This window comes from Callithrix jacchus, chromosome 5, assembly GCF_049354715.1.
Source record: "Callithrix jacchus isolate 240 chromosome 5, calJac240_pri, whole genome shotgun sequence".
In the NCBI taxonomy this organism is placed as follows: Eukaryota; Metazoa; Chordata; class Mammalia; order Primates; family Cebidae; genus Callithrix; species Callithrix jacchus.
Window position 1 is genome coordinate 152,872,382 of NC_133506.1, and position 23,050 is coordinate 152,895,431.

General features: G+C 39.9%; 1 protein-coding gene and 1 long non-coding RNA gene across 3 annotated transcripts in view; one reads left to right on the top strand and one right to left on the bottom strand.

The window, feature by feature from the left end:
- Positions 1 to 23,050, bottom strand: part of STARD13 (StAR related lipid transfer domain containing 13) — a 554,175-nt gene that overhangs the window by 475,604 nt on the left and 55,521 nt on the right. The gene's annotated exons all lie outside the window — the stretch shown is intronic.
- LOC144582895 (uncharacterized) overlaps positions 15,601 to 23,050 on the top strand; it is a 35,925-nt gene continuing 28,475 nt past the window's right edge. Inside the window, exon 1 of the long non-coding RNA XR_013536442.1 lies at positions 15,601 to 15,736. This is a non-coding gene — a long non-coding RNA (uncharacterized LOC144582895). The remainder of the gene's footprint in view (positions 15,737 to 23,050) is intronic.

Consider the following 23,050-nt stretch of genomic DNA (forward strand, 5'->3'; position numbering starts at 1 on the left):
GGATGATAGAATCTGAAACACCTCCTGTGACAAACACCTAGAAATGTTTTTAAGCATTTTAAAATTCCTAGTAGAGCTCAGAAGATTGAAAGAGAAAGGTTCAAGAGCAAAGCAGGAAAAGTCAGAGCACAAGGATATGACCTGATTTTGCTTCTTTAAGAAGGTGGTGGGGGAGCAGTTTATTAACCCAATTCAGGTGGTGTGTGTGGGGGGGCAGTTTATTAACCCAATTCAAATGTCAACATGAATTTAAGGACAGCAGTTGAGACATATTCAAGATGGAGGTGAAGCCGACCCAACAGTCCCATAGAGTAGTGGTCCCCAAACCCAGGGCCATGGACCAGGTGGTGCAGCAGGTAAGCAAGCATCGCTGCCTGAGCTCTACCTCCTGCCAGAGCAGCAGTGCTATTAGATTCTGATAGGAGCATGAACCCAATTGTGAACTGCGCATGTTGGGGATCGAGGTTGTGTGCTCCTTATGAGAATCTAACTAATGCCTGATGAGGCGAAACAGTTTCATCCTGAAACCATCCCCAGTGATCCCGCAACCCCTGGTTGTGGAAAAATTGTATTCCACGAAACCAGTCCCTGGTGCCAAAAAGGTTGGGAACACTACCACAGAGAGTTGTTTTTGGATAAACATAGAAATTGACCCCCTCTGGTCTTAAAGCTTGAAACTTACACTTGTTTTATGAGTACCTTCCTCAGGAAAGGATCCCTTGAGCCTCTCAGAGCATCAAACAGGCAAAATTCACTATATCGCCACATCCAGACAATGAGATACTGGACCTCTCATTCATCATGATTGCTTCCTTACCCTTCCCTAGTTCCTGTTTTTTGTTTTTTTTTTTTTTTTTACACATTGTTGCATTTCTTCCCTGCTATATAAACTCCAAGTTTTAGCCATGAGGGAGATGGATTTGAGGTGTCAATGTCATTTCTTCCATTGTAGCACACAATTAAAGCTTTCTTCCTTGGCAATACTTGTTGTCTCAGTCATTGGCTTTCTGTGTGGCAAGCAGCCAGACCCAGACCAAACCCCTGGTGTTTTGGTAGCAGAAGGCTGGAATTGAACATGCTCCTAACTCCTGATTTACATAAAGTTGGGACTTATGAGGGCTGAACACACAACAAAAGGCTAAGCCAGAAACACTCAGCACAGGGTGAAAACAAGGAGATTTCTCTCTTCATGGGTAGGTTCCATGTAGAAGCATGAAAATTCTACTGTGAGAATTCATAAGTATGGGCCTTATGGATTTAGAGAACAAACCGATGCTTTCTAAATATCAGGAACTCTCCCCTAACCTAGCCAATTAATTTAAAAAAATTGATGAAAGTCAAGCGATAAATCTAAAAGAGTACATTGTAGAAGCAGAAGCAAATACATTTTTGAAAAAAAGTTTAAAAATTTTGCCCTGAATTCCCATAGTTAAAATCTCGCAGAAGTTATTTTAGAATCAGACCCACATGTGCTGTGTGATCTCACAATCCTAATTTTAAAAACTTTAGGAAGAAAAAAATCCACCAGTAGAAAAGGTTAGAAGACAAAGCAATAGCACATTTAGAGTTCCTAAAATTCCAGATCATATAACATTCTGGCAGATTAGAAAATAATTATTAAATTAAAAGGATTTAAGTTACAAAAAAACCCCAAAGAAATAATAAGGCACTCTTACAATTAAGTAGATTAAAATATGTAGATTTAAAAAGCCAAGTAAAATGTTGAGAAATAAAAAGGAATTATTATATTAATTAAAATTAAATTGACAGATTAACAAAGTCAGAACTGAAGCAGGAATTTGTGAATGGCAAAATAGGTCCAAGAATGTTATGCAGACCTGACTGCCAAGAAACAAAGTAGTCAGGAAATGTGGAGGGTAGAACGAAAATCAGCAATACCATGTCTAGCTGAAAAGTCAGAAAGAAATGATAGGGACCTGAGAAGTAGAAATTTCTAAAATTTTTGAAATTTATAAATCTTCAGATTCATGTAGTACAATGAATGCCAAGCATAATAAAAAGAAGTTTGCACCTAGATACATGATAGTGACATTATAGAACACCAAAGACAAGGAGATCTTAGGGGAAAAAAGAACAAATATTATATCAATAGCAAACTTCTCCAAAGCAATACTGGAGGCTAGAAAAGAATAGAATAACTTAAAAAATGCTAAAAGAGGCCGGATACAGTGGCTCATGTCTGTAATTCCAGTGGGAGGCCAAGGCAGGCAGATCACCTGAGATCTGGAGTTCAAGACTAGCCTGGCCAACATAGAAAAACACTGTCTTTACTAAAAACATGAAAATTAGCTGGGCGTGATGGTGTGTGCCTGTAATCTCAGCTACGTGGGAGGCTGAGGCAGGAGAATTGCTTGAACCTGGGAGACAGAAGTTGCAGCAAACCAAGATTGTGCCACTGTACTCCAGCCTGGGGTACATAGAGAGACTTTGAAAAAAAAAAAAGAATGCTAAAAGAAAGTGTCTACAAAGCTAGACTTCTATATTTAACTAAACAATAACGATGAGTACGGTTGAAATATAGACATGTTCAGACAAAAATATAAAGATATTTCTACGCACAGATCTTTGCACGAAGACATACCAAATTTGACTGGGTGCTGTGGCTCCCACCTGTAATCCTAGCACTTTGAGAGGCCATGGAGGGAGGATTGTTTGAGTACAGAATTTTGAGACAAGCCTGGCAACACAGCGAGACCCTATCTCTACCAAACATGAAAAACTTAGCTGGGTGTGGTGGTGTGAGCCTGTAGTCTCAACTACTTGGGAGCCTGAGGTGGAAGGATGGCTTGAGCTCAGGAGTTTGAAGCTGCAATGAGCCATGACAGTACCACAGCATTCCAGCCTGGGTGACAGAGCCAGATTCTGTTTCAAAAAAAAAGAAAAGAAAAAAAGAAATTTTATCCAGACAGTACGTTGCCCAGGCTGCTCTCAAACTCCCAGGCTCAAGCAATCCTCCTGCTTCAGCCTCCTAAAGTAGCAGAACTACACGCATGAGTCACTGCATCCAGCCTTGTTTTATTTTTTATTTACTATTTCTTCTTGAGTCAGTTTTAAGTTATAGTTTTCTAAGACAGAGCTTCCAGTTTTATTAAAGACCAACACTTTTGTAAAATACAAAATTATATTCTTGGATGCTGCAGCATGGTAACAAAAAATGCTTTCACAGGTTTTAAGCACTCACTCTCAATTTCTGTACTTACTTCATGGCAGAGTGGCAAGAAATAATTTGCAGATCAGTCAGCTGATCCCATTTTGAATGGCACTGTTCTAGAAAAAGTACTATTCAAAGCACCGTGCTTGGCAAAGTTTTCAAATCTCTTAATAGAGTCCTGTGGATGATATTTGCATATTAAACATTGCTACTGATGTGGTTATGTTGTTTTACCAATTGTAATATTGTTTATTTCCACTGTTTTTCTGGATACGTCAGGCCATAGTTCTATTTCACTAGTCTCTTGAAAGAAGCAAATTTGGGATGTCGATTCTCTTTACTGCATTTTTGTTTAGTGGGATGATGAATGTGGTTGTTAAGAACATGGACTCTAGAGTCTGGTATGTGGGTTTGAACCCCAATTTCTCCACTTACAGGCTGAGCAAGTTACTTAATCTCTTCATGCCTCAGATGCCTCAACTGAAAAAAAGGCAATAATAATACCTACATACAAGGTTATTGCAAGAAAGAAATGGGTTAATATGTGTAAAACATTTAGAATAGTTCTCAGAATAAGTTCTCAAAAATAATATTAGTTTTATTTTCACTAATGCATTAATTGCTGCTTTTCTTTCTATGATTTCCTTCCTTTTTTGTACTTACTCTGTTATTAATCTAACTTCTTTTTGTTTTTTCCAGTGGGACGAGAGAATCACAAGGAATCAGGTGTTCAGAGGAATGTATTGAGTAGAGGTGAGGAACTAGGATGTTGAAAAGTAAAAAAAGGAGAGAAGGAGAGGAAGAAAGAGGAAGAAAAAGAGGGAGAGAGAACAGGAATATTGCTTCATTCTAAAAATGGGTATTAATAATGGCCGATCAATATTTTGTGTGTTTAAAATGGAGAACTCTATAAATATTTATTGAGTTTACTTGTTCCAGATCTGAGTTGAAGTCCTGGATATCCTTATTAATTTTCTGTCTCGTTGAGTCTAAATCTTGTTATGGGACTTATGTATCTGAGTATTAAGATCTCTTATTGTTGCATTGATCCTTTTACCACTGTATCTTTGTTGCTTTGAAATCTATTTTATCAAATGTGAGAATTGCAACTCCTGCTTTTTGTTTATTTATTTATTTTTGCTGTCCATTTGGTTGGTAAATTTTTCTCCAACCCTTTGTTTTGAGTCTTTGTGTATCTTTGGATATACTGTTAGGTTTTGGCTGTATCTTTTGACTGGGGGATTTAGTCGATTTAAATTTAGGGTTACTGCCATTTGATGTTAACTGGCTATTTTACCCATTTGTTGATGTAAATTCTTCTTTATGTTGATGCTCTTTACTTTTTGGTATATTTTTAGAAAGGCTAATACTGGTTGTTCCTTTCTATGTGTAATGCTTCTTTCAGAAGCTCTTGTAAAGCAGGCCTGGTGGTAATAAAATCTCTGAGTACTTGCTTGTTCATAAAAGATTTTATTTTTCCTTCAATTGTGAAGCTTAGTTTGGCAGGATATGAGATTCTAGGCTGAAAGTTCTGTTCTTTAAGTATGTTGAATATTGGCCCCCACTCTCTTCTGGCTTGTAGGGTTTCCGCTGAGAGATCTGCTGTAAGTCTAATAGGCTTACCTTTATGGGTAACCTGGCCTTTCTCTCTGGCTGCCCTTAGTATTTTCTCCTTCGTTTCGATCCTGGTGAATCTAACGATTATGTGCCTTGGGGTTGCTCTTCTTGAGGAATATCTTTGTGGTGTTCTCTGTATTACCTGGGGTTGAATAGTGTCCTGCTTTGCTAGATTGGGAAAATTTTCCTGATGATATCCTGAAAAGTATTTTCCAGCTTGGATTCATTCTCTCCATCACATTCAGGTATACCAATCAAACGTAGATTGGGTCTTTTCACATAGTCCCATATTTCTTGGAGACTTTGCTCATTCCTTTTCATTCTTTTTTCTCTATTCTTGTCTTGCCGTTTTATTTCATTAAGTTGGTCTTCGACCTCTGATATCCTTTCTTCTGCTTGATCCATTCTGCTATTTAAACTTGTGCATATTTCACTAAGTTCTCATGTTGTATTTTTCAACTCCGTTAGCTGCCTTGGTGTGGCAGCTCTTCATGCAGAGTAAACAGGACTGGTTCCCTTACTGACTGGTGTTTGTAGCTCCAGGAAGGCAGAGCCGCTTGTTGCGGACTCAAGAAGGAAGCGAGACCAGAGATTCCCGGGCAGAAGAGCACCATCAGTCTTATCGCTGCTATTTTGGCCGGCGCAGAGGGTTGCTTGAATCCCAGCACTGGGAATCAATAAATTGGACGTCGACTCAGAAACCTAATTCGAAAAGCGGTAATTGTAAAGACGACAGATGGATAAATTTATAATAAAGGGAAAAAACCAGCCTAAGAAGGCCAAGCATACCCAAAATCAGAACCCCTCTCCCTCTACAGGGGATTGCAGTTCCTCATCAGCAATGGAACAAGCCCTGATGGAAAAGGACTGTGTTCCATTATCTGAAGTAGGCTTCAGAAGGTGGATGATAAGAAACTTCTGGGAATTAAAAGAACTTATTCTAACCCAATGCAAAGAAACTAAGAACTTTGAAAAAAGGTTTGATGAAATGCTGAAAAGAATAGACAATATAGAGAGGAATATAAATGAACTAATCTAACTTCTTATGTAGTATACTTTATTATCTTTCATCTTTTTCAATATGGGCATTTTAAGACTGTCTACTTTATATGATTACTGCCTTAACAGAATCTCGAAAGCTTTGATATGTGACATTATTATTTCATGTAGTTTTAATTTCCATTGGTGTATTAGTTTTCTGTCGCTGCTGTAAAAAATTACCACAAAGGTAGTGGCTTCAAATAACACACATGTCTTATAGTTCTACAGATCAAAAGCCTAACACAGGCATTACTGGGCTGAAATCCAGGTGGTGGCAGAGCTATGCTCCTTTCTGGAGGCTCTGGGGAGAATTCACTTTTTATCTTTTCAAGCTTCTCTAGGCCCTCTGCACTCCTTGGTACGCTGCATATTTCAGACAGCTTCTTCTGCCTTTCTCCCAGACTTTTTAGGACTCTTTTGTTGACTCTGGACGCACCTGGATAATCCAGGTGACTCTCTTTATTTAAGGTCAGCTCATTAGCAGCCTTAATTCATTCTGCTACCTTAATTCCTTTTGTCATGTGACCCAGCATTTCATAGGTTCAGGGATTACAAAGTGGATATTTGGGGACCAATTTTTTTTTTTGCCTACTACAACTGATTTATACATTTTTTTTAAGTGTCTCCATATATGTAAAATTCTTGGTTTATTTTGATTTTTAATTTTAAAGCACGGAGGTTACAGAATACACTAATAAAAATAATGATAATAACAAAAACAAAACAAAAGCATGGTCTTTAAAATCATGAGTTAGTTTGTCAGCCATCATTGTTTCTTGCTCTGTTGCCCAAGCTGGAGTTCAGTGGCTCGATCTCGGCTCACCACAACCTCCACCTCCTGGGTTCAAGCGATTCTTCTGCCTCAGCCTCCTGAGTAGCTGGGACTACAGGTACACACCACCACGCCCAGCTAATTTTTTGTATTTTTAGTAGAGACAGGACTTCACTGTGTTAGCTAGGATGGTCTTGATCCACCCGCCTTGACCTCCCAAAGTGCTGGGATTACAGGCATGAGCCACGGTGCCCAACCCATTGTTTCTTTACTGACTGTGCAGACTGGAGGCAGGAGAGGGTAAAAAATTATACTGATTAGAAAGGAAGAAGGAAACATTCATTCTTGATATTGTTGTCCACACAGTTAATCCTGGAATTTATTCAAACTATTAGAACAAATAAAAAATGTTGGATTGTATTTAGATACAAGATATATTATTTTTTCATTACCATTACTAAGCAACAAATAATCAGACAATATAATTTTAAAAGATACAATTTATGTTAATAATAAAATCTAAAAGCTGCCCAGAAAAAAAAAAGTAATGAAAATGTCCAATACTTCTAAAGAAAACTGTTTTTAGAGATAGAGTCTCACTTTGTCACCCAGGCTGGAGTGCAATGGCACAATCCTAGCCCTTGGCAGCCTCGAACTCCTGACCTCAAGTGATCCTCCCACCTCAGCCTTTGGAATAGCCGGGACTACAGGTGTGTGCCACCATACCCTTTATTTTTATGTTTTTTTGTACAGATGGGGGCTGGCTATGTTGCTCAGGCTGGTCTAGAACTCCAGGCCTCAAGGTATCTTTCTGCCTTGGCCTCCCAAAGTACTGGGACTACTGGTGCAAGCCACTGTGCCCAGCCCAAAAAAACATTTTTAAAAGACATGCAAGAACTTATTAATAGAGAGATGCATTGTTTTCATGATTCAAAGACTCAATATCATAAAGATGCCAATTCTTCCAAAACTACTTTATAAATTTAATATAATTTCAGTCATATTCTCAATAGGAATTTTTAAGGATCTGGACAAGCTGATTCTGAAATATTATGAAAGAGTAAATGGCCAGTAAGTGCCAAGAAAATCTAGAAGAAAGAAAAATAAGAAGAGGGAAAATACATACTTTATTATAATAAGACTTTATAAAATTTTATGATTGTGAAAGAATAGAACTGATTCAGAGATAGACAAATAAGTGAGCAAACCTAGAAATCAGCCCACAAAATATGGAAACAGAATATGACAAGTAGTATCATAAATCAGTGGTGATAAGGTAGACTCTTCAACAGATGGTGTAGAACAGTTCATTACATACACGACAAAAGTTTAATCCCTGTTTCATGATACACAAACTCACATTCCCAGATTCAGCCTTAAAGACTGAAATTAAAAAAAAAAAATCTTAAAGCATGGAGGAATCTTTATAGAACTAAAAAAGGATGAAAGATTAATACATTTAGCTACACCCTTTATAACTATATTAAAATTTAAAAGACACCATAAACAAAGTGAAAAGGAAAACTTATAGAAACCACATATAAATTTCAAATGGATTTTTAAAACCCTACAATAACACAACAGAAATGTTGCAACGTACATAAATAGGCAGTTTAAAAAGCAAGAAGCTCAAATGGACAACAGCGTAAGAAAATATGCTCAACCTGGCCAGGCACGGTGGCTCAAGCCTGTAATCCCAGTGCTTTGGGAGGCCAAGGCGGGGGGATCACGAGGTCAAGAAATCGAGACCATCCTGGTCAACATGGTGAAACCCCGTCTCTACTAAAAAAAAAAATATATATATATATAAATATATAAATTATTATATATTTATATATATATATAAATTATTATATATTTATATATATATATAAAAAATTAGCTGGGCATGGTAGCGCATGCCTGTAATCCCAGCTACTCAGGAGGCTGAGGCAGGAGAATTGCCTGAACCCAGGAGGCAGAGCTTGTGGTGAGCCAAGATCGCGCCATTGCACTCCAGCCTGGGTAACAAGAGCGAAACTCCATCTCAAAAAAAAAAAAAAAAAAAGAAAGAAAAAAAGAAAATATGCTCAACCTTACTAGTTCTCAGGGAACTGAAAATTTAAACAGCCAAGTACCACTTGAAACCATCAAATCAGCAAATATGATGAACGGGGTGGTGTACCAAGTTTTGGTAAAAAATCTTAAACATTGCTGGTGAGCTTGAAAATTAGCACAGCCTCTTGGAGAGCAATTTGTTATTATTTGGCAAGGTTGAAACTGACCTATGGCTCAGACATTCTACTTCTAATTTCTTTAGGGTCTACTCCCATATATACTAGGTATGTGTGCTAGTGTAAATGTACAAACATGCTAATTGTATTCTATGTAATTTAAAAAGTGGGAAAAAGGCCAGGCAAGGTGGCTCATGCCTGTAATCCCCGCACTTTGGGAGGCCGAGGCAGGCGGATCGTGAGGTCAGTAGATCAAGACCATCCTGGCTAACACGGTGAAACACAGTCTCTACTAAAAATGCAAAAAAAACAAAAAAACAAAAACAGAATTAAAAAAAAATTAGCCAGGCATGGTGGCACGCGCCTGTAGTCCCACCTATTCTGGAGGCTGAGGCAAGATAATGGCTTGAACCAGGGAGGCAGAGGTTGCAGTGAGTCAAGATCCAGCCTGGGCGACAGAGTAAGACATCGTCTCAAAAAAAGAAAAAAAAAAAGTGTGTGTGGGTGGGGGGAGTTGTGGGGAAATGCATCCTATTGAATAGAATGGATTTTAAAAACAATTATTCTTATTGAAAAGTTCATTAAACAATCTTAAAGCTAGATTTACTATCAGAATGACAGATTCCTAAAGTGGCAGGTTAAGTGCAAAATGTAAATTGTAAAAAGATATTTAAAGGATATGATTTACACAAATTTAAAAACGATGCAAGATCGATTTAAATAAAACCATGCAAGGAAAAAGTAGGAAAAAATGTGTGGGAACAATACAGACAAATTTAAGCAGGTTCACTCTGGGGTGGAGGGGGATGAAGGCGGGGCCTTACAGTATCTTCAAAGTCTTACTTTTTACAGAGAAAAAAAAACAAGGTCTGTTTCCATCTAAATATCTTGGTGATTATATATTTGTTGTACTTTCATTGTTAAAACTAAAATCCCTCATTTTATTTTGCATTTTGAAAAAGGAGACACGAGGAATAAAGAATCATGGACTCCCTGGGCACAGCACCGCAGGCGGCCTTGCCAGTTCTCCCAGCCCCGAGCTGCTTCTGCGCCTGCATGGCGCCCCCCTCCCCGGCGTGTTCCCAGGGGACTTGGCCCAGCTTGGTATCAAGAAGCGAGCCCAGCTGCTTTGCCTTCAACTCCCAACAGTGACCGTGCAGCCGGAAGCCACCAGGAGGAGTCAGTAAGAGCTTATCCCGTGCGGGCACTCACTGAGGCTGGTGGCCGGGAAATACCAGGTGTTTTGTTGGTTTGGGTTTGTTTCGTTTTTATTTTTCTTCCACTGAGGTCAGGACGGAAGCAGGGACGCAGTGCTCAGCACTACCAGCCCACCGCGGGCCACTGCACGGAGAGCCCCCTGCCAGGGTCGCCGGCTCACGCCCCCGAAATCTGCTCCTGGCGCGCGCTCCCACTCCCGTCCTCCTCCTGCTGTGACTAGCGTGCATGGAAGGGCACAGTGGTGGCAGAAAGACTTGTGGCGAGAAATCAAGACCCACAGGAAGTCATAAGAGAAAAAGCGTTTTGCTTAAACTCCACCCACTGACCTTTTGTGGGTGAGCTTTCGGTGAAAAGGTAGCATCCTCAGAGCTCTTAGAGAGATGGCTTTGTAACCCGGGGTAAAGACACCGCTTCCAAATATAATTGACGTGGCTTTCCTGCCTTAATTTGGGGTATCCTTTTCCCACCACATAATCTTGCCTTTGTCCACGCTGATTCCTGTTTGGTTTGGCAGGGCCTGCTGCTGGCAGGTCCCCTCAGTGCTGAACGCTCTGCGCTCCGCTGTGCTGGGCCTGCTGAAATAGCAGACAGCGCTCCCTCTCGCCCGAATCAGGAGCCAAATGCCACACCGATTGTGCAACTTGTCTCTGGTTACCAGGAAAACGTAAAGAAATGCCAATGAAGCAAAAAGGTCGACTAAATCCTTTCCAACACTTGAACAAAAAAGGTATTTTTAGGGCCCTAGATTTATGGAAGTCAATTCCTCTACTCCTCGCCAGACTTTCAAACCTCCTATTCTTTGCACTACATTATTTGAATAAATCGTAAATACCCTTAGTTGCTCTAATAGCAGGTCCATATTGTGCAAGGCAGCCATGGTCTGAAGACCTTGTTGAATTTGAAAGGCAGAAGTTCCGTTCCTGGCATGTAAACTTGAATCAGGGCTATAGTTAAGAGTGCCAGTTGAGGTCCGCATTTTGACAGCTAGACAAGCAGGTCATTTATTCAAAAGGACTTTGAATCCATGCCCAGAGTCAAATGCAGTCCTTTGTAAAGCCCAGCAGGCTTGAAATAAAAACTTCTTAACTGACTTGATTAGTGTCCTGCATTTTAGGGGGCAGAAAAGTACTTATGGTAAGTTGGAAATGGAGACAGGGTGGGAAAACCTGGGCCTGGAAGGATGGCTTCCTCACGGGGGATCCCACCACCATGTTTTCTAATTTGTGTCTTGAGGGAAACTTTATATTTTTGCTGGAAATATTATCTCCTTGTGACAAAATCCCAAGTCTGGGAAGAGAACAGAAAAGGAATGAAGAATATTATGAGATCTATGATGCCTCCTTAAAAACCTAATCTAATTTATTGAATAAATATGTACCAGGTGCTATTTTTGGTTCTAAGGGGCTAAAATGACTAAGATACAGAACTAAAGTAGAACTATTAGGTTCCTAATTTCATAGTTCTTTCCACTATAGACAGCCCTCTTCTTCCAAGGGTCCCTGCCAGGGCCTCCCCTACCCTAAACAGTGCCTTAGTAAAAATTAGGAAAGTCAGCCGGGCACAGCCTGTAATCCCAGCACTTTGGGAGGCCAAGGCGGGTGGATCACGAGGTCAAGAGATCGAGACCATCCTGGTCAAAATGGTGAAAGCCCGTCTCTACTAAAGATACAAAAAATTAGCTGGGCATGGTGGCGCGTGCCTGTAATCCCAGCTACTTGGAAGGCTGAGGCAGGAGAATTGCCTGAACCCAGGAGGCAGAGGTTGCGGTGAGCCGAGATCGCGCCATTGCACTCCAGCCTGGGTAACAAGAGCGAAACTCCGTTTCAAAAAAAAAAAAAAAATTAGTAAAGTCACTCTTTCCTTAAGACACGTGACTTTCCAACAGTGCCTTGTAAGAATTAGGCAAGTCGTTAAGACATTTGACTTTCCTCTGGCGGAAAACTGCAAAGAAAGTGCACAAACCTACAATGTGAATGATGCCTTCCGATATGTGTATGCCTTTGTTTAGGGCATGACCTGACCTATCTGATCATCAGACATGGTGATCCACACTCAAGATGGGAAAGAAAGCCAGGGAGGGGCACAGCCTCCGGGAAGCCCCTACTTCCTGCCTCATCCAGACCCTGTTGCAAAAACCACATCATCCTTCAAGACTTCTCTATGAAGCATCACTTCAGGGAGGCTGTTTTCTTTTTCTCTTGTCTGTCCGCCTTCTGAGAATATATCCATTCACCCTGACCATCAGACAGACCTGTACATATCAACCCAATGTCTCACTGAAGCTCTTTCTCAAAGGGCTCCTGGGCCCCATGCAAACTTAGAATGGAGTAGACATCTGCTTAATGTGTTGCAGAAAATATCAGCGAATGGAAAACTCTTGTGACGTGGACTGCTCAGAGTACACAAAAGACCCAGGACTGTTCTAACTTCACAGATGTCCTATCAAAGGCTCATCTAGCTCCCCACCCTCCCACCCCCCAACCAAATAATTATAAGTAAAAATTGTTAAGAAGTCACCTAAAGGCTCATCTTCCAGTCATTTTTTCCTCTTTAGATCAGAAAGAACTCTTTTGAGCAACTTTAAAGTTCTAATTGCAGTACTAAGTTTGAGTTGGAATGGGTCCTCTCTCTTTTTCTCAGAACTATACTGAAATGAATGTGCTCTGCTAGATCCTGGCATGCACTGGAGATAGGGATTAGGTCAAAAATGAATAGGATGGTTCCTGCCTTCAAGCAGCCAAGAGGAATAAAAATACTTTGCATTTGTAGTTTCCAAATTGTTTTCACATATATATCACAACACCTATCGCAGCTTTGAGAGGGAGACGTTACTCCATCTATTTTATAAGTAAAGTGAATGAGGCTCAGAGAGGGTGAGTCTAAGCTTATACAGTAATGAGTTGTGACCTGAACTCTACTCTAAATCTTGTATTTCCCCATGAGTATAGCCCACAGAGCAAAGTCGTGTGATAAGTGTCACTTTAGTAGTGCAGACAAAGTTGTGGGCACAGAATTAGAGGGAGAAGTTCTTCCTGAGAGTGCAGTAAGGTCGGGTGAGGAATGGGGACATGGAAGGGAGAAGAGTTAGGGTTGAAACTGGTGAATCGCAGAGGAAGGGCGAATGGCAGCAGGAATGGCCTGGCCCAGCGATGCACCCAGAAAGGAGAAAGTCAGGCCTTGGTGAATGTCGAGTGAATAACCAAGAACCATTGCTCTGGAAGCTTGTGGGCTGGTCTCGAGGTTTGCAGGCTGTCAAGCACTTGAAGAAGTGAGACAATGAAGGTCCCAACAGGACAGGCTTTGAGCATAAAGTGATTTCAGTGGAGATGGTGGATAAATGTTAATTTAGCAGCAGCAGGGTGAGAAAGGGATTATCAGAAGGAATGGGAAAGGACACAGAAAACCTTCCAGGTCCTCTTAGGGTCAAAAGTGCAGGTGTGGGGATCTCAACCCAGGCAGCAACAGTGGGAGCAGAAGGCAGGGGAGAAGCATGAAATTAGAAGCAGCACATCTCAGCTCTGCTTAAGGGTGTTCAGAGTGGGGACTTCTAAATGCACATGAACATAGTTGTATTCCTTTTCAGTGGAGAGATCCTAGCTTTCAGACATCCTCTTTTGTGGAAGCCAATTATATTTTTTAAAATTAAAGCAGATTAAAGCAGAGCTGCTCTGGCTGAAGACTTGGATGCCTGGTGCTCCAGCTTCCAGAGGTGGAGCCCTCAGCAACTGTCTCAGCTTGAAAATCAGAGGTCCAATGCTCCAGCAAGAACCAAAGGCTACCTAAAGGGACCGTATCTCTACAGATACATTATCCATTGTGTGTATATGTGTGTGTGTGTGTTTCTTGGAAAATTGGAATTCGATTCTTTCCTACTGTCTTTGATTGATTGCAACCAGATATTGCTATGTAAAAATTTCAGAAATCTCAGGACCTAGAAAAGTATCTGGTCCCTTGGAGACTGATGTTGACCCTACTTGCATTTTCAGCCAGCCAGTAGGCAACAAGTGTGCACTCAGCATGGATGCTATGTCCACACTTCTGTATGTCAGGGGTACTGTACTGACTGGCAAGGTCTTGGAGCTCAAGAGGCTTCTGTATTAGTGGGGGGCACAGGCAACGCATACATGTGAGCAAATAATAATTTTAGATATAATCAAGTGCCCTGAAAAAAATAAAACAGGGTAATATGATTGAGAGCCAAAGAGGTCAGACAATCTGAGGAGGTGGTGTTTGACCTGTGAGAAGATCCCAAGTAGATCTATGAGATGTACATTTCAAACAGCAAGGCCAACAAGCACCAAGCCCTTGAGCCTGGTGCTTGCTCAGTCTGCTGGAGGGTCAAAGACAAGGCCATGGGGCTGAGGAGTGGTGAGTGAGTGCAAGAAGGAGGGAAGGTAGGGTTCTCATTGGGCAGGCACCAATCACACACACAGGACCAACCAGTAAAATTTCATTCTAAATGTTTTCGGAAACTGTCAAGGGAATGAAAGGATCCGGTTGACAAGGTAGGTCTCACCCAGGCTGCCAGGTGCACAGTGGACTTTAAAGGACAAGAATAGAAGGAAGCAGGCCAATTAGGAGAGGGAGGATGCTAACTTGAACAACAATTGCATCGATAAGAGAATAGGGTTAGAGATATACTCTGGGGGTAGAGTCAACAGAACTTACTAATGAATTTAAGTGGGATGTCGGGGAACGCAGCAATCCATAGAAACCCCGGCATCTTTGTCTGGAGCAATTTAGTGGGTGGTGGTTTCATTTACAGAGATGGAGGGACTTGAGGGTGGGAGCCGATCTGGCCTAGGGCAAGGGTTGAGGCTTGTGGGCAGAAGCCATGGTTCTGCTTTGGCTCGGAAGTAGCAGAAGTACAAGAGGAGAAGCTGAGTGTGGACAGCTGGTTGCTGATACTCAGGAAAATTGGGCTGGACATATGGAGTTTTAAACTTAAAGATCATAAACATTGGGCAGGGCGTGGTGGCTCACGCCTGTGATCCCAGCACTTTGGGAGGCTGAGGCAGGTGGATCATGAGATCAAGAGATCGAGACCATCCTGGTCAACAAGGTGAAACCCCGTCTCTACTAAAAATACAAAAAATTAGCTGGGCATGGTGTGCGTGCCTGTAATCCCAGCTACTAAGGAGGCTGAGGCAGGAAAATTACCTGAACCCAGGAGGCGGAGGTTGCAGTGAGCTGAGATCGCGCCATTGCACTCCAGCCTGGGTAACAAGAGCAAAACTCCATCTCGAAAAAAAAAAAAAAATCCATAAGCATTATCTTTGAGTGCTTACTATGTGCTTGGCACCACTCATTTAAAAAAAGTGTATTTTCCATTGTTGGAAAAGTACTTCTCTGCTGAGAACTGGCTCCCAGAATAGCACAGAGCTAAGAAAGAACTGGGTTGTGCCTTGGGCTGGATAGTGAGATTAAACATCCCACCTGTTACCAAAAAGAAACTTTCCAGGCTAACCATCTGGCATCCTCTGCAGCATGCCAGATCTTTGGTGCAAATCTCTCCTTAAAATAACAACACAATTAAGCTTCTGCAAAACATGGTGCTGTGCAAATCCAGTGTTAGAGATATCACCATGACATCCAGGTTCCTTTCCAACAGCATCGCTCTGCACCCAAAGAAACCTTTCAGCATGGTTTGCGTTTAACCTCAGATGGAAATAACTATGTGGGAAGATAAATTACTCAAGCACTGTAAGTACTATTCAGACCAATTAATACTAATTGTATATCTATAGTATCTCCAAGTGTTTAATTTCTTTGGAATAATGCTTGATGTTGCCAGTCCTTAAATGAATCAGCTTGATGTTGAGAATGCCATGCCATCATTATTTGCATTGTTTGTATTATTTATGTTGTGTTGCATTATTTAACATTTGCTAGTTTTGTCGAGGAAGCTAGGCCAAGCATATTAAAGACAAATTTCTTGACAGAATTAGATTTGCTTAAGAAAGAGAAAGACGGAAAGACAGGAAGACAGGAAGAGAGAGAGAGAAAGGAAGGAGATGGAGAAGGAGAAGAAGAGAGAAGAGGAGAAGAAAAGAGAGAAGGAAGAAAGAAGGGAAGGGGAGGGGGAGAAGGAAAAGGGGAGGAGAAGGAAAGGAGAGGAGAAAGGGAAGAAAGGAAGAAGGGAAGGGGAACAGGAAAGGGAAGAGAAGAGAAAAAATTAGGCAAGAAAGAAAGGCCCTCTCTAGCAGCCTCACCTAAAGTGAGATCTCTAAGGACAGTATTGTGCTGGTGGTTTCAGTAGTCAGCAAGAAAAGGATAATAGACAATAAAGAAGTTCTGCTCTTCCACATGTTTTCCATTCTTCGAATGTGAATTTCAGAAATCTAGACTGGGAGAATTATCCATCTATCCATTTATCCATCCATTTATTCAGTCACCAAGGAGAAAATATTTTCAGCCATGGTGGAGACAAGGCACAGGAAAAGTGTGCTATCCCAGGCAAACACCGTCTTAGGCACTTGGGTATTTGTTCATTCTCTTTAAGTATTTATATTGTGCCTACCACAGGCCATACAGGGTTAGGCTCTGAAGATACACTTCTGAAAAAGACAGCGATATATATAGCCTCTGCCCTTAAGTTTGTTTATGCTGTAGTAATTAATTACCAGGCATTAATAAATCATAAAATATCTAACAGAAAAATATTCTTTATTTTAATTGAATCAGAATCCATAACAAGAGGACATGGGTCTGGGAAAAAGGACAAGTCAGGAAAAGTTTCCTGGAGGAAATAATGTTTCTTTTGAGACCTGAGTGATAAGTAAAATGGCCCACACAAGGGGACTTGCGTATGAAGTAAATGTCCCTAAGGAACTTTGAAGCCAGATGTGAAGATAGGGCACATCTGTCAATAGGTGGACCACCACCCAATGTTATTAGTGCCATCAGCATGGTTCAAAATGCAACTATACGCATTGAATGCTTTTATTCTTACTTTATCTTCTTTTTCCTGGGTTTTGTTTTATTTTGGTTTTACTTTTTAAAAATAATTTAAACTGCCTGGGGCTGAATCATAGTTTGGTCACGTAGTTGTGACCCTCAGTGGACTCAATAATATTACAAGGCTGTCGTGATGACTAAATGAGATAATAGTGCCTGACGCCCTGTACAGTGTATAATAGGCACTCCATAGGTTGGGTCCCTCCTCATGTATGTAAGCAATTTGTGCATGTAAATGACACAGCAAAGAGGTGCTATCAGAGACTACTTAACAGTTGAAGAGGCATTTGACTTAGCCCTTATATTACTATCAAGGGCACAGAAACAGAATGTTATATACAGGGAATATTATACTTAGACTGTACTATAATAAATCCTTCTTGGTTTTGAATCCTTTTTATGTTCTCCTGTGCTGCCAGAGAAAATTATCTGCTTTGAAATGGCTCAAAACCCATATCATCGTTGTTTTTCTTTAATCCAACTGATTAGTAACCTTAATTACATCTTCAAAGAGCATTGGCCATGTTGGATAACATAATTATAGCAGTAACAGCAGGTGGTTGAGATCATGGGGTCATCTTAGAATTCTATGGTCAGAAAATTTTTGAGTGTGCACTGAGGACCAAGCACTGGGGTAGGGGCTAGGCTTTACCTTGAAGAGGCCCCATGAAATTTCAGCTTTCACAGAGCTTATCACCTGGGAAGCCAGATAAGATGATGAATATGTAAACATAAAATAAATTAGACTGGGATATGTTTTCTTGAGAAATTAAAGCATGGTGTTATGACAGAAACTTGGTACAGGTGGTCCTATTTTAGATGGGGAAGACCTCTCTGAAATGGAGACATTGGAGTTGCGTTTTAAATGATATAAAGAACCATCTTCACAAAAAGCGAAGATGCAACAGCAAGGTTTCTAAGGCAAGAGAAAGCTTGGCATATGTAAATGATGAACAGTAAAAGGATTAGTGCTGCTGAAATGAACATTCTAGTTGTTAATCAGAATGATAGGATACTCTAACGACTCTCCCATAAAAGTATTAACTATCCATTGATGGTTTTCATACTTGTTAGACTTTGCTTCATTATCATATCTCTGTAATAGGATGCTAGATCACCCTGAAAAATCTATTGATTAACTCTAACAACAAATAGTTATTGAGCAACTTTTATATGCCAGGCACTGAATAAATCAACGAACAAAACAAATAAAATGTCACGTCCTCGTGGAACTTGCATTTAAGTGGGAATGAAACACAAAACAAAATTTAAAATGGGTAAAATATAAAGTATATTAGACTGTGAAAAGGGCTAACGAGAAAAAATAATGTTGAGAAAAGACTTAATAAATTTCTTCTTCCCATCCCTTCACTAATCCAAATGTATGTACATCGTTCATACATGCAGCATGTATCTTACATTGATGGCTTGCTTACCATAAGCCAGATATTGAAGATACAAATTAAATAAATTGTGGGACTTCCTCTTCTATCTATGATATAGTTACTCCTGCCAGATTTGCTCTCTGGCATATAATAAAACAGGAGAGAAAAATACTGAATCCTTCCACCATTGAACGACAGAAGAACTGAGGCAAGGAAATGTCAGATGAGCCCCATATTTGTCCTAGCTTCTTGCTGGGGCATGTTGTGAACTGGAATGCAGGGAGATAGAGCCCAAGCAGTGCACAGTGCTTTTGCTGAGCTGAGAAAGTTAAGAGTTCAAGACTGCAGAAGCATCTGGAACTCTCAGGGCAGGGTACTGGAAAGGTGAGTTCTGATAAGAGCTGGGACCCTAAGAATCTGTGCATGTGCGTTTTACAGATTCTTGGCCAAGGGATATACTATGCATTCAGAGGAAAAAATTCCATGAGTCCTTAAAGAAAGGAATGCTTCAGGGCTGAAAAAACAAACCATGAAATATTAGGAGCCATGTAAAGTTAGACAGATTTCTGGAACGGTCAGTATGACAAGCATCTCTGAGAATCTAGGGCATTTAGTTCAGATCCCAAAAGCACCACAACCTGTAAACAAAGACCACACCTCAGATAAGGGCCGCACCTTAGGACTAAAGACAAAACTATACTGAAACAGCCCTACCAAAGAACCAAACTGAGCTTGACAGAACAGAGACGATTCCAAGTAGTTTACTTATTTGCCAGAGAAAAGAGTACTCTCTTTAATAAAAGACACTGCAAGCTAGACAGGCTCTGTTCTCTAGTATACTATAAAGCTGGAGAGAAAATATGAATTTTTCCATCACTGAACAGCAGGGAAAATTGAGATAAGGAACGTATTTGAGCCCCATGTTTGTCCTAGCTTCTTAAACAATATAATAATTGATTTTACTTTTAATGAAAATAATTAATTTAATTTTAAATTAGTTGTACTTTTTTTGATAAGTTAAGACTACATTATTGTAACTCTTAGAACATCCAGTAAAAAGACAGCGAGCTGAAAGTATAGGTGTAGATAAAAAGCCAATAGAGAATTTTAAAAGAACACTAAAAATATTTGATTTTACAAAAAAGGTAGTGTAAAAAGGGTAAGAAAGAGGGTAAGAGTAAAAAACAAACAAAATAGATGGAACAAATGTAACACTAATCAATAAGAGGATAGATGTGAGCCTGACCATGTCAATAATAATATTAGATGTAAATATGTTAGAGGCTGGGTGCCGTGGCTCATGTCTGTAATCCCAGCACTTTGGGAGACTGAGGTGGGCCAATCACTTCAGCTCAGGAGTTTGAGACCAGCCTGGCCAACATGGTGAAACCTCATCTCTACTAAAAATACAAAAATTAGCTGGGCGTGTTGGTGCTGAGGTGGGAAAATCTCTTGAACCAGGGAAGCAGTGGTTGCAGTGAACTGAGATCGTGCCACTACACTCCAGCCTTGGCAACAAGAGTGAAACTCTATCTCAAAAAAAAAAAAAGGAGTGTATGGTTATGTTCTCCACACACTCTCCATGATCTCCATAATCATAATTGGAGATTTTAACACCCCTATTTCTGTCATTTATACAACTAATAGACACAAACACAAATAGGAATATAGAAAATTTGAAAAATGCTATCAACCCACAAGAACTAATCGACATTCAAAGAGCAGTTTACCCAACAACGCAGAATATGCATTCTTTTCAAGTACACGCTGCATTAACCAAGATAAACCTTGTCTTAACATATTTCACACATTTAAAATCTTAGAGTAAGATTAAATTCAAAATAAATAACAATAAAATATATAAATAATACATCTAGAAATAAAAAGAAACAATATGAAAATAACAGCTTATGATATGTAAAAGAATATACAAATATTTGCATAGACAAAAATATAATACAAAATAAAATATATAGAAATGCTACAAATAGTTGGAAATTTGGAAACACATTATATAACCTATGGATCAAAAAATAAATCCAAACGAAAATATTAGAAATCTTAAAACATATTTTGGGCCAGGCATGGTGGCTCAAGCCTGTAATCCCAGCACTTTGGGAGGCCGAGGTGGGTGGATCAAGAGGTCAAGAGATTGAGACCATCCTGGTCAACATGGTGAAACCCCGTCTATACTAAAAATACAAAAAAGTAGCTGGGCATGGTGGCGTATGCCTGTAATCCCAGCTACTCAGGAGGCTGAGGCAGGAGAATTGCCTGAACCCAGGAGGTAGAGGTTGCAGTGAGCCAAGATCGCGCCATTGCACTCCAGCCTGGGTAATGAGCGAAACTCCGTCTCAAAAAAAAAAAAAAACACCATATTTTGAACTAAATAATAATGAAAACAAACAGTATGCTAAAATTTGTGAGATGCAGCTAAAGAAGTGTTTCAAAGCAAAGTTATAACATTAAATGTTTATATTAGAAAAAAGATGTAAAACCAATAAGCTAAGTCCCATTTAAGAAGTAGAAAAAGAAGAGCACACTAACCTTAAAGTAAGTAAAAGAGTGAAAATAAAAAGGAGCAAATAGGGCTGGGTGAGGTGGCTCAGGCCTGTAATCCAGCACTTTGGGAGGCCAAGGTGGGTTGATCACCAGGTCAGGGGTTCGAGACCATCCTGGCCAACAGGGTGAAACCCCATCTCTACTAAAAAACAAAAAATTAGCCGGGCGTGGTAGTGTGCACCTGTGGTCCCAGCTACTCAGGAGGCCGAGGCAGGAGAATCACTTGAGCCCAGGAGGAGGAGGTTGCAGTGAGCCAAGATCACCTCACTGCACTCTAACCTGGTGACAAAGCGAGACTCTGTCTCAACCAAAAAAAAAAAAAAAAAAAAAAGCAAATCAAATGAGGTAGAAAATGTGTAAACTATAAAGAAAATTAATGAAGTCAATTTTTTGAAAAAAATAATAACATTCATGAGCAGTAGGAAGAAAGAGAGAAAACACAAATTCCTAGCATCAGCAGTAACAGAAGAGCAATTGCTGCATATCCAAGAATAGCGAAAATATATTATAAAAGTTTCTTTTAATAAATTTGATAATAGATAAAATTCACGAATTCTTTGAAAAACTCGTCTTAATAAAATACTCAAAAAATCATTAAAAATCTGAGAAGTCTGTATAGATTAAAATAATTGAATTTAGAATTCAAAACATTTCCACAGAGAAAAACTGCAGGACCAGGTGGCTGCACTTACCATTTCTTTTTTCCTTTTCTTTTTTTTTGTTTGAGCCTGAGTCTCACTCTTGTCGCCCAGGCTGGAGTGCAGTGGCGTGATCTCAGCTCACTGCAACCTCCACATTTCAGGGTCAAGCGATTCCCCTACCTCAGCCTCCCAAGTAGCTGGGATTACAGGCACCTGCCACCACGTCAGGCTAATTTTTGTACTTTTAGTAGAGACGGGGTTTCACCATGTTGGCCAGGCTGGTCTCCAATTCCTGACCTCAGGTGATCCACCCACTTCGGCCTCCCAAAGTGCTGGGATTACAGGTGTGAGCCATTGTGCCCAGCCTGTACTTGCAATTTCTATCAAACATTTAATAAAAAAAAAAAAAAAAATCAACCAATTCCACCAAATGAAGTTAGAGAATAGTGGAAGAGGAAATACTTATCAACTCATTTTATGGGGCTAAAATAACCCTATTACCAAAACCTGACAAAGACATTATAAAGACCACCATCCTCATGAACACAGACATCAAATCTAAATCTTTAATCTAGTAAATTACTCTAATATCATATAAACAGAACAATAAATTGACCAAATGGTCGAGGCATAGTGGCTCACGCCTGTAATCCCACACTTTGGAAGGCAGAGGAGGGCAGATCATTTGAGGTCAGGAGTTTGAGACCAGCCTGGTCAACCTGCTGAAACCTCATCTTCACTAAAAATACAAAAATTAGCTGGGTATGGTGCCACACGCCGATAGTCCCATCTACTCGGGAGGCTGACGCAGAACTGCTATAAACTGGGAGGCAGAGGTTGCAGTGAGCAGAGACTGTGTCACTGCACTCCAGCATAGGCAACAGAGGGTGACTGCATCTCAAAAGTGAAATAAAATAAAATAAAAATAAATTGACCAAATGGGGTTTACTTCGGAAATGTAATCAGTGTGATTAATCAGATAATTTACCACATTAAAAGAATAATATAGCAGCAGAAACATCTTGAAATTGAAATAGAAAAAGAATGTTTTAATGCCATTTTCAACATCACAACATCTACAAACATTATTTTGAGACCCCAATATAAAACATAAAACCATACATTTTGTAGAAAATAATACAAAATATTTTTGCAACTTTGAAGTGGATGAAATTTGCCTAGAAAAGACACAAAGAGCCCTAAATATAAAACGACAATAAATTGAACCTCATTAAAATAAAAAAAAAGTCTGTTCTGAAAAGGCAAATCACAGACTGGAAGAAAATATTTGTTTTCTTTGTATGTGTGTACATACACACACACGCATATATGATTATCTACCTGTCTATATACTAAAAAGACAATCAAATCAACAAAAAATAAACAAAAGGTGATACTTCACAATAGAAGCTGTAACAAGAGCCGATAAACTCCTGAAAAGATGCCCAACACCATTCATTATTAGCGAAATG